Below are 13,193 nucleotides of genomic sequence, written 5' to 3'. Positions count from 1 at the left end.
GCGCTCAGGCTAGTCCCAGCCTCTCTGCGCTCTTTGGTGTCCCGGCGCTGTTGCTGTAAAGATTACGCTCCCTCACCCCAGAGGCTGAGGTCAGACAGCTCTGCAACATTGTCTGAGCTATTTGCACCTGCATACAAAGCACACTGTTCTCGCTCAAGGCTAACCACAGCTTCCCAGCAACTGTTACTTCCAGCACACACACACAGACACCCAGGCGCCCAGGCCAACAGTTGCTAATATTATATCACATGTGATATAGCATTGGGTTATAGTGCAATAAACACAAATCTTAACAATTGATGGACAGTAACTTTAGTGTTTAACCCCTCTCTGTCCAAGGACCAAACTTTTGAATATTATTTTCGGGGTGCCTCAAACACATGACATTTTAAACAACGCTTTCTTTTGTTGATAAAAACTAGTTCATTGCATTCGCCATGGAGCCCAGTTTCATAACATTACCTTATGTCCCTAGTTGTGAAGTAGTTATGAAGTAATCGCAAAAAAAATAGGGCTTATTTCAGATCATGTTTCACCCTACCATCTCCTATTAGTTCTATTGAGCACCGTGGCACCAACTCACCTTCTGGACATTCTATTCCCAGCTCATTGTCCTGCATCACAATGCCAGCTTCTCTATTGTTGTCAATGAGACCTGTCGGCATGAACCGTGAACGCTGACCTCGTGTAACTAATTATTTACAGTGCTACGCTGCTTAGTATTCATGCGCACTGTTCACCTGTGTACACGTTGTGGTAACCCATATTTCAAACAATGCCTGTCGCATAGCCATCAAACGTTAAACTTTTTCTTGTCATGGTTAACCATGTGTGTTTCAGAAAAAGTTATACAACCTAAACAAAACACATGTCCCTGTCCTTTTTTTCAAGATGTGGCTGATTTAAACAGACAGAATACTTTTTTAAAGTTAAGAAATAACACATTTTTGAATACTTGTTGTTTCTAAATGGCTGCTGGGTAATTTGATATGCATCGAAATGTTCGTTCATAGGCATTGATTTGAGCGAATGCTGCGCAGGTTCACTGAGTTGCAAATCAAATGGATAGGTCTAGCTCATTCATTTGTGGATCTGACGCAGCTGCTACCTCAGATTATGAGCCGAGCAAGTGTCACGAATGAGTTACGTAGCACCCACAGAAGGCCACATGGAGGAGCAAGAGAGCTATAAACCCATACTGTTTTTTGCAGGTGCAGGTATCGGGTCAAGAGCCAGACCCGGTTCCCCGGTGCCTCACTACGGTGACGGTCTGCACTAGCCTTCTGGTGCAACACGGCCCTCTGGAGGTGAACATAGGCGGCATCCCAGGTCTCCTCCGCGCGCCTTAACCAGTCGTTCACCGCAGGAGCCTCGGTCTGACTCTGATGCCAAGGCACCAGAACCGGCTGGTACCCCAGTACGCACTGGAAGGGAGAGAGGTTAGTGGAGGAGTGGCGAAGTGAGTTCTGTGCCATCTTGGCCCAGGGCCCGAACGCTGCCCACTCCCCCGGCCGGTCCTGGCAATACGACCGCAGAAACCTACCCACATCCTGGTTCACTCTCTCCACCTGCCCATTACTCTCGGGGTGAAAACCCGAGGTAAGGCTGATCGAGACCCCCAGACGTTCCATGAATGCCCTCCAGACCCTCGAAGTGAACTGGGATCAGACACTAAATCCTCAGGCACCCCGTAGTGCCGGAAGACGTGTGTAAACAAGGCCTCCACAGTCTGTAGGGCCGTAGGGAGACCGGGCAGAGGGAGGAGACGTCAGGACTTGGAAAAACAATCCACAACGACCAGGATCGTGGTGTTACCCTGTGAGGGAGGAAGATCGGTAAGGAACTCGACCGACAGGTGTGACCAAGTCCGTTGTGGAACGGGTAAGGGGTGTAGCTTACCTCTGGGCAGGTGCCTAGGAGCCTTACACTGGGTGCACACCGAGGAGGAAACATAAACCCTCACGTCCTTAGCCAAAGTGGGCCACCAGTACTTCCCACTCAGACAGCGCACCGTCCGACCGATGCCTGGATGACCAGAGGAGGGTGACGTGTGGGCCCAATAGATCAGCAGGTCATGGACAGCAGACGGAACGTACTGACTGGAGGGGAGCGGGCTCTGCACATAACGCCTGCTCAATGTCAGCGTCCAGCTCCCATACTACCGGCGCCACCAGGCAGGAGGGCCTGGGCCGCTCCTTTGTGTCATACAGCTGGGACAGTGCATCTGCCTTAACCTTCTGGGAACCTGGTCTGTAAGAAAGGGTGAAAACAAAACGGGGGAAAAACATGTCCCACCTTGCCTGGTGAGGATTCAGTCTCCTCGCTGCCCGGATGTACTCCAGGTTGCGGTGGTCAGTCCAGATGAGAAAAGGGTGTTTAGCCCCCTCAAGTCAATGTCTCCACGCCTTCAACGCTTTGACGACAGCCACAGCTCCCTTCCCCCACATCATAGTTTCGCTCCACCGGGCTGAGCTTCCTCGAGAAGAAGGCACAGGGGCGGAGCTTCGGTAGCGTACCCAAGCGCTGAGAGAGCACGGCTCCTATCCCAGCCTCGGACACGTCCACTTCCACCGTAATGCCAAAAAGGGATCCGGATGCGCCAGCACGGTAGCCGAGGTAAACAGAGCCCTTACGTGACCAAAAGCCCTGTCCGCCTCAGCCGACCACTGAAAACGCACCGGGCCCCCCTTCAGCAGTGAGGTAATGGCAGCCGCTACCTGACCAAAACCCCGGATAAACCTCTGGTAGTAATTGGCAAACCCCAAAAAAATGCTGCACCTACTTTACCGTGGTGGGAGTCGGCCAATTACGCACGGCTGAAATGCGGTCACTCTCCACCGCTGAGGTGGAAATTCGGAATCCTAGGAAGGAGACGGATGGCTGGAAGAACAGGCATTTCTCAGCCTTGACATACAGGTCATGCTCCAACAGTCGACCAAGCACCTTGCGCACCAAGGACACGTGCTCGTCGCATGCAGCGGAGTATATCAGAATGTCATCGATATACACCACTGCACCCTGCCCATGCAGGTTCTTGAAAATCTCGTCCACAAAGGCTTGGAAGACTGACGGAGCATTCATCAACCCGTACGGCATGACGAGGTATTCATAATGCTCTGAGGTGGTCCTGAACGCTGTCTTCCACTCGTCTCCCTCCCGCATACGCACCAGGTTGTAAGCAAGTGCTCCTGAGATCTAGTTTCGTGAAGAAGCGTGCCCCGTGCATTAACTCAATCACCGTGGCTATGAGAGGTAGTGCGTAACTGTACTTCACAGTGATCTGGTTAAGAGCTCGATAGTCAATACATGGGCACAGACCCCCCTCTTTCTTCTTCACAAAAAATAAATGTATGAATGTACCCTTGACGCAGGGATTCGGAGACATATGTTTCCATTACCACCGTCTCCGCCTGTGACAGGGAATACACGTGACTCCAGGGAAGTATTTTGGAGAAGGCGAGAGCCAAATCAGAATATTCGGGGGGAATGCGCACGGTGCAGACCTGGTCTGGATTTTCCACTGTAGTAGCACCAACAGAAACCCCTAAACACCTCCCCGAGCACTCTCGCGACCACCCTGTGAGAACCCTTCGTTGCCATGAAACAGTCGGGTCATGACAGGCGAACCAGGGTAGGCCTAGCACCACGGGAAAAGCAGGAGAGTCAATGAGGAAGAGACTGATTCTCTCCTTGTGACCCCCCTGCGTCACCGTGCCCAGAGGAGCGGTGGCCTCCCTAATCAACCCTGACCCTAATGGTCGACTGTCTAAGGCGTGAACTGGGAAGGGCATAGCCATTGGAACAATGGGGATCCCTAAACTATGGGCGAATGATCTGTCTATGAAATTTCCAACTGCGCCTGAATCGACGAGCACCTTATGCTGGGAATGCGGGGAAAACTCAGGAAAAGTGACATACAAAAACAGGTGTGCAACAAAGGGCTCTGGGTGAGAATGGTGCCGGCTTACCTGGGGTGACGCCAGAGTGCCCTGCCTGCCTGCTGCCTCGACCCCCAAAGGAACCAACCCGACACCGACCGGCAGTGTGACCTCTGCGGCCACAGATGGTGCACATAAAGGAACCTCCTCCGGTTTCCCTGAGTGCAGCACCTCCCAGCTCCATGGGCATCGGAGCGGTGGTGCTGGGGGATGAAACCGACAGATTCCGCTCTGGACGTCCGCAGGTAGCCAGCAGGTTATCCAGCCGAATGGACAGGCCCACCAGCTGGTCAAAAGTGAGGGTGGTGTCCCTGCAGGCCAACGGACGTCCTTGTGCAAACTGCAGCGATAGTGGTCGATCAGGGCCCTGTCGTTCCATCCCGCGCCGGCAGCCAGGGTCTGAAAGTCCATCGCAAACTCCTGCGCGCTCCTCGTCCCCTGCCTCAGGTAGATAAGACGTTCACCGCTCTACCCTCGGGCGGACGGTCGAAGACTGCCCAGAAGCGGCGGGTGAAATCCTCGAAGTGGTCCAGCGCCGCATCTCCTTCTCCCCACACAGCGTTGGCCCACTCCAGGGCTTTCCCCCGAGAGGCACGAGACGAGGGCGGACACCCTCTCGCGGCCCGAGGGAGCCGGGTGGACGGTCGCCAGATATAAATCCAGCTGCAGCAGGAAACCCTGGCAGTGTGCGGTCGTCCCATCGTACTCCCTGGGAAGTTCGAGACAAGTCCCACTGGAACGGTGTGGAGGGGGTAGTGGAGACCCCTAATGTGCTGGTGGGGGCGCTGGAAGGACTCTCTGTTTCTCCCAGCGGTCCATCATCTGGACGACGCGGTCCATGGCGGCGCCGTGATGGTAAATCTCTGCCGTGTGCTCCCGGACGCGCTCCATCGACTCCGCTAACAGGGGTACCTGCTCCTGCTGACTCCATACTAGTGGTGTGGAATTCTGTAGCGTGTGCGTAACTGGCTGCAGGGAAGTCAGGCGCAGGAGTACAGAATTGGGTAGCAAACGGAGCCTTTTATTACGGCGAACAAAACACACGGCACTAAGAGAGCTAAACAAATACGGGTAGACATAACCCGGCGCAAACCAGTCTGACGTGCACATACACGTAACAACAAACAATTCCACACACAGACATGGGGGGGAACAGAGGGTAATATACATTCAGGCTGATGAGGGAAGGTTAATCAGGTGTGCGGGAAAACATGACAAAACAAATGGAAAATGAAAGGTGGAGATGTGATGGCTAGAAGATCGGTGACGTCGACCGCCGAACGCCACCCGAACAAGGAGAGGGACCGACTTTGGTTGAAGTCGTGACACTCACTGTCTGTCTTTTGACTGATACTGCTTTTTAAACTGGTCTGGTCAGTCAAATCAAATATTTGTACTATACATGTTTCTATCTACAAGCAATACTTTGATCATTTGTCATTTCAAATAATTATACAATAATTTATGAATAGATATGTCAGGTTTCATGACACTGATGTATCTAAACATTTTGAAAAAAATATACTGCCACTATTTTCACCACCAAAGAATAGCAGTGTGATTTTAATATGATTTGACTCTTTGCGGGCTGTCAGGCTGTCTAGTCACAGAGGAAGGCTGTGCTTCTCTGGTCTCAGCTCTGTGGTCAAACCCAACACATTCTTTGTGCACGGGTAACAGTGTAAGCAGGAAAAGCTAAGCATAACATTTTAATGCAACCTGTCTGTCATTGTATTTCTTCTGTTTTGGCAGACTCAGTGGCTGTAAACTCGCAGACACATCCTGTAAAGTGTTGGCCTCAGTTCTCAGTTCAAACCACTCACACCTGAGAGAGCTGGACCTGAGAAACAATGACCTGAAGGATTCAGGAGTGGACCTGCTCTCTGATAGACTGGGGAATCCCCAATGTAAACTGGAGACTCTGAGGTCAGTATTCCTGTAGTTGGTCATCAAGTGATAACTGTTCACCAGATTCACATGTGTTTACCAGGCACACATAGTCCACAACATATGTGTTTGGACAGTGAAGCTTACAGTTTTTGAAGCTTTTGATTCATTCATGTTTTGTATTAATCATGGCATCATCAGGATTAATTTAGTAGTGTTTAGAAACATGGTATCTACTCCCTTAGACAGAATATTTCTCCAGTCATCATCCACCATTTTAATATTGGACCAAACACAATCCAAAACACAAGCAAAACAAACTGCAAATGCAATCAATGAGTTTGAGTCACAAGCTTGATGTAGTCGTTGTGTTCAAGGAATATTAGACCAAATACAATACTTTTGACGACTTTAATACACTATACGTTAATGGGTCAGAATACTTATGACTTCTTCAAATAGGGGGACTAGATACATAAAGTGCTTTCATTTATAAACCGTGAAACAGATATGTATTAAAATATCCTCAAATGAAAGGTGACGTTATATACTGTCACCTCATATGCAACATTTGATCTGAAATCCTAAATGTTGGAGTATAGAACCACATTGAAAATGTTATCTTCACTGTCAAAATAGATATGGTGTGGACTGTATACTCAATACAATCTAAATCTGATACCTCACTGTCTGTCTTTTGACAGATACTGCTTTTTAAACTGGTCTGGTCAGTCTACTCAAATATTTGTACTATACATGTTTCTATCTACAAGCAATACTTAGATAATTTGTCATTTCTAATAATGATACATTAATTTATGAATTGATATGTCAGGTTTCATGACACTGATGTATCTAAACATTTTGAAAAAATAGAGAGAAAAACAAAGCCAAACTTGCCCTCGTAAATCTGACTATCCTACCGATCCTCGAGTTTGGCGATGTCATTTACAAAATAGCTTCCAATACTCTACTCAGCAAACTGGATGCAGTCTATCTGTCACAGTTGTCGTAAGAATTGGACCAAGGCACAGCGGATGTTGAGTTCCACATATTTATTACAAAGTGAAGCTTTTTGCAAAAGCAAATAAATCAATAAACGAACAACGAAACGTGACTATGTGGTGCACATGCACAAACACAAAACATTATTCCACAAACACAGGTGGGAAAAAATAGCTACTTAAATTTGATCCCCAATTAGAGGCAACGATTACCAGCTACCTCTAATTGGGAACCAAACCAAAACACCAACATAGAAATTTTAAACTAGAACACCCCCTCGTCACGCCCTGACCTACTACACCATAATGAAACAAGGGCGGTCAGGGCGTGACAGTACCCCCCCCCCCCCACCCCCGCCCCCCACTGACTAGTGTTGTTGGCGGCTCCGGTGCGGGTCATTGCCCCCCCCAGACCCCGGATCCGACCATGGCGCTGGGCTGAATTACGTGCCTGGACTGGGCATCAGCGCAGAGAAGGGCTCCGGACTTGGAGCTGGGCAGGTCACCGTGCCTGGACTGGGCACCGGCGCAGAGGAAGAATCCGGCCTTGGAACTGGACTGGACACCTTGTCTGGAAGCTCCAGACCGTTGACCCTCGCTGGAGGTTCCGGACCGTGGACCGTCGCAGGAGGTTCCAGACTGTGGACCGTCGCAGGAGGATCCGGACTGTGGACCGTCGCAGTAGGTTCCGGACTGTGGACCGTCGCAGGAGGTTCCGGACTGTGGACCGTCGCCGGAAGCTCTGGACTGTGAACCGTCGCCGGAAGCTCTGGACTGTGAATACGCACTGGAGGCCTAGTGTGATATTTAACCAGGTAGGCAAGTTGAGAACGCGTTCTCATTTACAATTGCGACCTGGCCAAGATATTGCAAAGCAGTTCGACACATACAACAACACAGAGTTACACATGGAGTAAAACAAACATACAGTCATTCATACAGTAGAAGAATAAGTCTATATACAATGTGAGCAAGTGAGGTGAGATAAGGGAGGTGCAGGCAAAAAAAGGCCATGGTGGTGAAGTAAATACAATATAGCAAGTAAAACACTGGAATGGTTGATTTGCAGTGGAAGAATGTGCAAAGTAGAGATAGAAATAATGGGGTGCAAAGGAGCAAAATAAATAAATACAGTAGGGAAAGAGGTAGTTGTTTGGGCTAAATTATAGATGGGCTGTGTAGTAATCTATGAGCTTCTCTGACAGCTGGTGCTTAAAGCTAGTGAGGGAGATAAGTGTTTCCAGTTTCAGAGATTTTTGTAGTTCGTTCCAGTCATTGGCAGCAGAGAACTGGAAGGAGAGGCGGCCAAAGGAAGAATTGGTTTTGGGGGTGACCAGAGAGATATACCTGCTGGAGCACGTGCTACAGGTGGGTGCTGCTATGGTGACCAGCGAGCTGAGATAAGGGGGGACTTTACCTAGCAGGGTCTTGTAGATGACCTGGAGCCAGTGGGTTTGGCGACGAGTATGAAGCGAGGGCCAGCCAACGAGAGTGTACAGGTCGCAGTGGTGGGTAGTATATGGGGCTTTGGTGACAAAACGGATGGCACTGTGATAGACTGCATCCAATTTATTGAGTAGGGTATTGGAGGCTGTTTTGTAAATGACATCACCGAAGTCGAGGATTGGTAGGATGGTCAGTTTTACAAGGGTATGTTTGGCAGTATGAGGGAAGGATGCTTTGTTGCGGAATAGGAAGCCAATTCTAGATTTAACTTTGGATTGGAGATGTTAAATGTGAGTATGGCAGGAGAGTTTACAGTCTAACCAGACACCTAGGTATTTGTAGTTGTCCACATATTCTAAGTCAGAGCCGTCCAGAGTAGTGATGTTAAGCAGGCGGGCAGGTGCAAGCAGCGATCGGTTGAAGAGCATGCATTTAGTTTTACTTGTATTTAAGAGCAATTGGAGGCCACGGAAGGAGAGTTGTATGGCATTGAAGCTCGCCTGGAGGGTTGTTAACACAGTGTCCCAAGAAGGGCCAGAAGTATACAGAATGATGTCGTCTGCGTAGAGGTGGATCAGAGACTCACCAGCAGCAAGAGCGACATCATTGATGTATACAGAGAAGAGAGTCGGTCCAAGAATTGAACCCTGTGGCACCCCCATAGAGACTGCCAGAGGCCCGGACAACAGACCCTCCGATTTGACACACTGAACTCTATCAGAGAATTAGTTGGTGAACCAGGCGAGGCAATCATTTGAGAAACCAAGGCTGCCGAGTCTGCCGATGAGGATGTGGTGATTGACAGAGTCAAAAGCCTTGGCCAGGTCAATGAATACAGCTGCACAGTATTGTTTCTTATCGATGGCGGTTAAGATATCGTTTAAGACCTTGAGCGTGGCTGAGGTGCACCCATGATCAGCTCTGAAACCAGATTGCATAGCGGAGAAGGTATGGTGGGATTCGAAATGGTCGGTAATCTGTTTGTTGACTTGGCTTTCGAAGACCTTAGAAAGGCAGGGTAGGATAGATATAGGTCTGTAGCAGTTTGGGTCAAGAGTGTACCCCCCCCTTTGAAGAGGGGGATGACCGCAGCTGCTTTCCAATCTTTGGGAATCTCAGACGACACGAAAGAGAGGTTGAAAGGCTAGTAATAGGGGTGGCAACAATTTCAGCAGATAATTTTAGAAAGAAAGAGTCCAGATTATCTAGCCCGGCTGATTTGTAAGGGTCCAGATTTTGCAGCTCTTTCAGAACATCAGCTGACTGGATTTGGGAGAAGGAGAAATGGGGAAGGCTTGGGCGAGTAGCTATTCGGGGTGCAGTGCTGTTGACCGGGGTAGGGGTAGCCAGGTGGAAAGCATGGCCAGCCGTAGAAAAATGCTTATTGAAATTCTCAATTATAGTGGATTTGTTGGTGGTGACAGTGTTTCCTATCTTCAGTGCAGTGGACAGCTGGGAGAAGATGTTCTTATTCTCCATGGACTTTACAGTGTCCCAGATTTCTGCTTGAAAAAGCTAGCCTTGGCTTTTCTAACTGCCTGTGTATATTGGTTTCTAGCTTCCCTGAAAAGTTGCATATCACGGGGGCTGTTCGATGCTAATGCAGAACGCCATAGGAAGTTTTTGTGTTGGTTAAGCGCAGTCAGGTCTGGAGAGAACCAAGGGCTATATCTGTTCCTGGTTCTAAATTTCTTGAATTGGGCATGCTTATTTAAGATGGTGAGGAAGGCATTTTTTTTAAATAACCAGTTATCCTCTACTGACGGGATGAGATCAATGTCCTTCCAGGATACCCCGTCCAGGTCGATTAGAAATGCCTGCTCGCTGAAGTGTTTCACGGAGCGTTTGACAGTGATGATGAGTGGAGGTCTTTTGACCTCAGACCCATTATGGATGCAGGCAATGAGGCAGTGATCGCTGAGATCTGGTTGAAAACAGCAGAGGTGTATTTGGAGGGCAAGTTGGTTAGGATGATATCTATGAGGGAGCCTGTGTTTACGTATTTGGGGTTGTACCTGGTGGGTTCATTGATATTTTGTGTGAGATTGAGGGCATCAAGCTTAGATTTAATGATGGCCGGGGTGTTAAGCATGTCACAGTTTAGGTCACCTAGCAGCACGAGCTCTGAAGATAGATGGGGGGCAATCAATTCACATATGGTGTCCAGAGCACAGCTGGGGGCGGAGGGTGGTCTATAGCAAGCGGCAACTGTGAGAGACTTGTTATTGGAAAGGTGGATTTTTAAAACTAGAAGCACTTCCAAGGCCGTTTCACAATGATTATTATGGTCGTGTCAATCATGTTATATACTTAAGCTATTGTAACAAGGCATATGCCAGCATTATAGGCCTACTGCCTCTGCCCAGAGGCCTACTAGGATTTCATGGCAACGCTCGTTAGTGCTCACTTTGAGCCCTGTTTAGTATGAGCCCTGTTTAGAGTCCCTGTTGCAGCTTTCACTTTCTTCCACTACATTGGTGGCAGCGTTGGGATCATGTCCAACTCATGTCTAGTTATGGGATCTAGTGGTGGGAAGTATTCTGTTTTTCAACATTGTGTTGGGTGTAATTACATTGATATATCTAGTGAACAATGGATAAGCAACAATGGGAGTGACGGATAGAAGTAGTCACTATACACTTACATCAAAGTTGCCTGAATCTGAATGGAAACTGCTGAGCCCTGACCAGTTATTCAGAAGAAATTCCTCTGTGACTAGACATGACATAAGTTAAACTTACCAGTGTAGACCCAAATCAAACACATTTTACAAATGTACAAACTACCTGTTTAAAGTGTTATTACAACCATGGTGTTATTTTGTCACTGAAGCTTATATATCAAATAACCTGACAATGATCCACATCATATGGGTAGACAAGTAATGTTTGTGTGTTATGCAGCAAAACACAACTATCCTTTTTTTAGGATGCAACCCAGTAATATGAATCACTGTTGATCCACCCTGTTCTGATCTAATGAGATGGATATAGGATTTCCTAGGGCCTAGAATCAAGGCATTTCCCAGTCATGAAGGACGAAGCTAGGCCCAACTTCGTTCTCATTGGCGAAGACTGAACTCAAGTTAGGGGTTGTACAGTACCAGTCAAAAGTTGGGACACGTCTACTCATTCAAGGGTTTTTCTTTATTTTTACTATTTTCTACATTGTAGAATAACAGTGGGGACATCAGACTATGAACACATATGGAATCATGTAGTAACCAAAAAAGTGTTAAACAATTTAAAATCATTTTATATTTGAGATTCTTCATAGTAGCCACCCTTTGCCTTAATGACAGTTTTGCACATTCTTGGCATTCTCTCAACCAGGTTCATGAGATCATCACCTGGAATGCATTTCAATTAACAGGTGTGCCTTGTTAAAAGTTCATTTGTGGAATTTCTTTCCTACATCGTACCACTTACTTTAAAGTCCCCATAACATTTAAATACTTTACTTATAATGGTTGGGGATAGTTTGATCTGATGTGAAGTTAATGTGATAAAATGTAAAGCAACATGTTATTACATGAAACTACACATGTGAAAATGTGATTACATGTAAAGTATTAAAAAAAAAACATTTTCACATGTGCAATTCTATGGTAACTGAATTATATTCTTGATTCCGTTTTTTCACTTTAAATTGTATGCAAAACAAAAAAACATTGATTTAAAAGTTTAACAAACCATACAACTCTATGCACAAAGATTACATTAAAACGTTTAGTGGAAGAACTGTGCAGATGCTAACTTTAGTAACAGAATTAAGGTAAAATCTCCCTCAGGTTTTTATGCAACCACGTTTATGCGACCAGAGTTCCTCTGTCCAGTGTCTGTGTTATTTTGCCCATCTTAATTTTTTCTTTTTATATGGCTTTTTCTTTGCAACTCTGCCTAGAAGGCCAGCATCCTGGTGTCGCCTCTTCACTGTTGACGTTGAGGCTGGTGTTTTGTGGGTACTCTTTAATGAAGCTGACAGTTGAGGACTTGTGAAGCGTCTGTTTCTCAAACTAGACACTCTAATGTACTTGTCCTCTTGCTCAGTTGTGCACCGGGGCCTCCCACTCCTCTTTCTATTCTGGTTAGAGACAGTTTGCGCTGTTCTGTGAAGGGAGTAGTACACAGCGTTGTAAGAGATCTTCAGTTTCTTGGCAATTTCTCTCATGGAATAGCCTTCATTTCTCAGAACAAGAATAGACTGACGAGTTTCAGAAGAAAGTACTTTGTTTCTGGACATTTTGAGCCTGTAATCGAACCCACAAATGCTGATGCTCCAGATACTCAAATAGACTAAAGAAGGCCAGTTTTATTGCTTCTTTAATCAGGACAACAGTTTTCAGCTGTGCTAACATAATTGCAAAAGGATTTTCTAATGATCAATTAGCCTTTTAAGATGATTAACTTGGATTGGCTAACACAACGTGCCATTGGAACACAGGAGTGATGTTTGCTGATAATGGGCCTCTGTACGCCTATGTAGATATTCCCCAAAAAATCTGCCGTTTCCAGCTACAATAGTCATTTACAACATTAACAATGTCTACACTGTATTTATAATCAATTTGACATTATTTTAATGGACAATAAATGTGCTTTTCTTTCAAAAACAAGGACATTTCTAAGTAACCCCAAACTTTTGATCGGTAGTGTTAATAGTTTTAAATGTTATTGTCACGATCGTCGTAATGAGGAAAAGTGGACCAAGGCGCAGCGTGAGAGAAATACATCTTCTTTAATGAAGACAAACAAAACACTTACAAACGAACAAAACAACAAACGATCGTGAAGCTAAACAAACTACGTGGACACATGCAACATAGACATAGACAATTACCCACGAAAGCCTACTGTCTATGGCTGCCTAAAATATGGCTCCCAATCAGAGACAATGAATGACAGCTGTCTCTGATTGA

The sequence above is a fragment of the Salvelinus namaycush genome, chromosome 41 (genome assembly GCF_016432855.1).
Source record: "Salvelinus namaycush isolate Seneca chromosome 41, SaNama_1.0, whole genome shotgun sequence".
NCBI classification, from domain to species: domain Eukaryota; kingdom Metazoa; phylum Chordata; class Actinopteri; order Salmoniformes; family Salmonidae; genus Salvelinus; species Salvelinus namaycush.
This window is presented reverse-complemented; position numbering follows the sequence as displayed.